The following is a 5,903-nucleotide window of genomic DNA, read 5'->3' as shown; positions in this document are numbered from 1 at the left end:
CTTCCTCCGATATTGTCTCTTCATCTTGTCGTGAAGATTAACCACACTGGCTAGTTCCAAACGCGTGGATCCAATACTCTCTATGTAATTTTTTTCGAAATTTTTTCATAAATTAACAGATTATAGATCAAAGAAGCTTAAATTCAAACAAGATTTTTACTCATAAAAATTTGCCCCAAATTATTATAAATATTATTAAACTATAAAGTAATACCATAGACAACTCATCACTGCCCTTAGCAAAACATCATAACTCATTCTATATCGAGCTTCATAGAACAATGAATTAAACGAATTTAACCCCCCCAAAAAAGGAATTTTATGAACACGTGTTTCCCCCAACTTATCCCTAACTAAAACGATACATTTAACAAATTTGACCTAATCGTCGAATTTTACGGGTGGATGCAGATTCAAATTTCTACGGGCTACCGAGTCCCTAGTTCATACCAAAAATGTGTGGTTGAGCCGTGCCGGGTCTTGAGACAAAAAGATGGAGTGCCAGTTGCAAGATTCAGCAGCGCAACCTTCGAGGACATGATAAGTTTCAGCTCACTGAACAGAAATGTCAATAAAAAGGATAGAAACAGAACGATAGCCTTACAAGAGTCAAGAGGTCAGGGAAATCTAGTTCGACTAATGATACCGTTTGTCAGGTCAGCTATCCAAATCAAATCACTGGTTAGCCAGCGATCTACCCATCCACAGTGTATACTAGTTACACACTGTTCCCATTAAATTCTCTACCGCACTATCACAATCGAATGATGTGGCATCATGTTCCCACCGGGCATCACGACCGCATATAGACGATATACTGGATAGACCATATACTGGATAAAATGATAGGAAGCTCATAACTTGGAACAAGTGAATAAACAACTTTCCTGCGTAGGTTCAGAATGTGTGTATGAGTCTGAAAACCAATATTGGCAGTTGCCCGCCACCTAAGATTCCTTGATTTCATAATGTTCATTTGCATCTCGGTATTTTTCGGGCTCCTCTTAGTTTGATAATTTTTCTCAAATGCCTAGAATATTTTGGTGAAATAAGGTTTTGATATTTTTTGTATTGGGTTAAATTTCAAATTTCTTTTCCTCTGCTTTTTAAGCTCGTTTAATTGTTTACAGAATTTTTTTATTGCCGATTTTGTATTTACAATAGTTTTCCAGTTTTTTTATTTTTTTTTGTGAGTAGTTTTAACCCTTGAAAAAGGAGACTGATAAAGTTTGGAGTATACTTAAACTTTTATCTATAATCAAGAGGACAATGATAAAGTTTGGGATATACTTAGATTTTTATCTATAATCCAGAGTATCTTAGCTAATCGTTTTTACAATGTTTTAGAATTTATAGATAATTTTAGAACTTAGAGATAGATTTTTTATATTTTTGGTGGAACTCTCATGTTACCATGGATTCATATCACAAATGTTAATACACTAAACTTTAGGTCTATTATAGTACCTTTTCTTTTAGCTTTATCCACCTCACATTAAAATCTACCTATACTGATTAAGGGAGGGAAGATCTTAGGATAAATTTTGAAAGTGAGTAATCATTCAAACAAATTTAAAATTCCCTCACATCAACATCCTTAGTTCACACCCAATTGCACATGCCATATATACATACAAATCAATAAGGTTGTATTAAAGCAATCAAAAGTAGAAAGCACTATGAATGGTGTGGGAAGTATGAGCAAGTGGGTTGAGGCTATAGACACTTGTTGGCAGTGGAGTCATGTTTGTATGGTATTGTTGGAAACAATGTTAATAATGAGAGAGGGGGTGAATTAGGGTAATTTTTACTTTTATGACCATTTATAATTTCATTACATGCTTAGTAATCATTCAGGTGACTGTTAACACCAAAGAATATAGGAGCAATATGAATAACACATGAACACATCACACACCATGAACAACATACATGTATGACAGAGATGATTTTAACATGGAAAACCAAAAGGGAAAAAACCATTAATCTTTGTTTTATGATGTAAATATGAACTCCTACTCTATTGCATCAATTAATCTATGAGCCACCACTCACAAGAAGCACCAACTCCCTTAGATTGTCTTTGTTGACCACTACTAGCAGGAAGCACCAACTCCCTTCTTCATAGACATGTGTTAAACTTACCTGAAGCACCAACTTTAGGATTTGTACAAGCACCAACTTGTAGGAGACCACAACCTCCAAGCTATCTTTAGAAACCTACTACAATGGAAGCCCCAACTCCCTATTTTGTAGGCAACAACCTCACTCAATAACGAATTCTATACTCTCTGCTTTTGGCACTCGCTTGGCCTCATTTGAGCTCTGGAATCACCAACTTGGCCCTCAGTTCTCAACCCTTTTAGCTTTTTATCCTCTATTCAATCTAGCCACTCTTCAAAAACATACTTATCATCCTCAGACACCTAGTTCACTCTCCAATAACACATACTCATTGCACCATACATAACTACGCTCTTCTTTCAGTCTTCAACAATACTCTGCCTCGACCTTCATAAAATCTGCATATCATCTTGTTCCCTTGGTTATTCCTCAAGCTCTCTCAATCTCTCTTAGTAGCCCTCTCACACTCAAAGCTCTAACTCAACACATTGTTGCATCCCAAACTATGTACACTTGTAATTCATAGTTTTGTTCCTCTATTACACAGAGAACAATGTTGCCTCTATCAACTCACCACTTTGCCAATGTTTACTCCTGCATGGAATACCATTTTGTTGTTAGATCTAATTACTCATCCAGCACAACAAGATTAAATTAGAGAATGGGAATTAGATGTTTTACCATGCTGAGAATTGACTCTTAATTCAACCTACATGCTCAAGAAGTGATTAAATTTAATCCTTCCTAATCTCAGCATGATTTTCCACAACTGCACTTTAAAACTCATAGTGCTTCGAGGTGTACTTTAGCATACCACTATGTGCTTGGTTTGATCACAATATCCCTAGAGCTATTTTTCTCATTTATCACTTTGTGGCATGAGGAATTGTTATGTAAAAAACTAGAGAAATATGTAGTCAGGGTAATTATGTAATTGGGGCACGATCAAATATAATGCCCCTTCTTGAAAAGGTTCTCAAAGGGCTTATTTAAGCCAGGGCCCTCTTTGTAAAAGGACGTCACTCAATATATATATATTCAGAGAATATCAAAGTTTTCCACTACATTTTGTATCAAAACTGCGTTCGACATTCCTTGACTCTAGTTCCACTGTTGCTCGTTCTCTGTTGTTGCACTATCATTCCTCTGCTCGAGCTTCCATTGCATCATTCGTCATATTCCATCCTTCTGTTGTGCTACCAACATCTCTATTTCCCGACTACTACATCATTGTCTTCCCTGCTTAGTTCACCGTCCATTTTCCTACACCTCCCCTTTTATGCAATACTCAAACTATCATGGACACCTTGTTTCCCATCGCTCGCACTATTTTCTACATCCATTTATGAATTTTTCCCCACTCTCATCCATGTACTTTTGTCTGCATCCATTTACGACGTTTGTCCACTCCGCCACATCTTATCCATGTGATCTAAATCTCTTCGTCTACCAAAATTAACCAAGCTCTTTTACTTCTATGATGTTAGAAGAATTGCATATGAAAGAGTATGAAAAGACACCTGTGCATACTGTAAAGAATATGAAATATAAATACAACCATCAAATCATGAACACAAACACATTGATAACGGAGTTCACCCAATGTGGGTTACATCTCTAGGCCCTCGTGTCAAGAGTAGGGAGGTCACTTTATCAAATGTTGCAAGATGATGATGTACATGGTATATTCTTTGTCGTTACAAGGATAAATGTCCTCAACCAAAGCGGCATGTATCTCCACGAGACACTTCTAGGAACTTTCACTGATATGGGAAAATTCCCTCATCAAGAGTGGCATTTCTCTCCGCGAGACATCCTATAGGAACTCTCACTCAAATGGGAATTCCTCCAGCATGACAAGCTAATAAAATCTCACAAGATGTGTGTTAATTTTAGGTATGTTCTATGCTAAAGCAATTTATTTCAATTTTAAATATCTTTTCCAGATTAGCAATTACATCAGCATTAAAGTAAACTGCAGATAGAACATAAATATAAATCGCAAAAGACAAGCCAAGATAAGAGGACACAATATGTGGCACTAGCCAAGGACAAACCCCAATGTGGGGAAACCCTTGATCAATTCTTCTTTTATGTTCTTCAAAGTTCAGCACAGAGAGAGATAGTACATTTACAACAGAAGTCAACACTTTGACTTATCTAGATCTGAGCATAGATCATCTCCTATAATGATGAGATCAGTTGAAGACATTTTGCTTCAATGGATTCTCCAAGGTGACGGCTTCACCTATCATAGTTTTGCATTTCGTCCATTAGCTGCACCTTACCGTGTAGCACCATGTTGTACCATCACAGTGTTGGACCTTGATGACTGAGCTGCTCTCATCTACTCTCATCATCATGCTACCCATTATGATGCATCTTCCATCATCATGCAGCCTCATTCATCATCATGTTGCCTCATACATCATTATGCAGTCTCATTGATCATGCTGCCCTTTACATCATTATGCAGTCTCATTAATCATGCTTCCCTTTACATCATCATGCCCATCATCTCAGTGCTATACCAAAATATCACTGAGTTGTTCTTATTGATCAAAGAGATGTTCCAGCACTATTAGTGCAACCCTCTTGCCCCTTGAACAACTTATCCTAGAGGTTGCACCACTTGTCAAATCCATGTTGTCTAAGGTTCTTCTATGACAACACTTAGTCACCATGAATCTATACTCAAGTCTGTAATATGTAACAACGTTTATCCTCACGCTGTCACCTACAACAAAACAACTCTCCTTGATACTCTTAGATGTCTCCATTCACTGTGTATTAGGTGTCTCCATTTACTACGTTTAGGGCCTCTTGGACGGTGTATAATTGCCTCCATTAATGACTGTCTTTATGTCTATTTGAACAGCGTATGAGTGCCTCCCTTGACTGCATTTAGGGCTATTCCATTGACTGCGTATTAGGTCTTCCTGGACAGCATATGAGTACCTCCCTTGATTGTGTTCAGGGTTGTTCCATTGACTGTGTGTTAGGGCTTTTGGACAGCGTATGAGTGCCTCCCTTGATTGCGTTAGTGTCTATCCTTGGAGTGCGTATTAGGCCTCTCTTATTGTGTATTAGGGTCTGCGTATAAGGCTTCTTGGACAGCATATTAGGGCCTGCGTATAAGGCTTCTTGACCTGCATGTATGAATCTTCATAACTGCGAATAGAGCCTTTATTGACTGTGTGTTAATAAGTCTTTATGACTGCTTTGGATTAGGGCATCATCATACTAGGCCAACATATTCTTTTTGTGTCTCGCCTTCTCCAAAAACCCAAGATGTGGAGAGAAGATCACACGAAGAGTGTGTCCAAATGACTTAAAATCCTCTTCTATTTATACTAAAACGTGGATGATGAATAGGCATGTCTATTGGGCTTCTGAGGCTACTCAAGTTGCTCACCGACTTGACAATTTGTCTTATAACATAAATAAATTCATAACTCCATGAATACTTGTCAGAATCAGATGATCTTTAGATCAATCCTACACCTCTCGATGAGAGGGATCCAATAAAAACATAATCTACCATAAGTAAGATGACCCACATGGAGTTTGGCAATAGTTTCTAATTTTAACACTCCCTCTCAACTAGGGAGAACTCCATCTACTGATCCATATATCTAACTGTACTATCTTTGCCATCAGTGCCCTTGCACTACTCTACTCTGCTTTGCTCAACTCTGTTCAGCTCTACTTAGCTCTGTTGAACCATGAAGAAAAAGAATTGATCAAGAATGTGTCATACCATTCTCCACTGACCCAAA

Source organism: Pinus tabuliformis, chromosome 3_2 (genome assembly GCF_031772625.1).
Source record: "Pinus tabuliformis cultivar Carrire ecotype Pingquan chromosome 3_2, CPIR1, whole genome shotgun sequence".
Taxonomy (NCBI): Eukaryota; Viridiplantae; Streptophyta; class Pinopsida; order Pinales; family Pinaceae; genus Pinus; species Pinus tabuliformis.
This window is presented reverse-complemented; position numbering follows the sequence as displayed.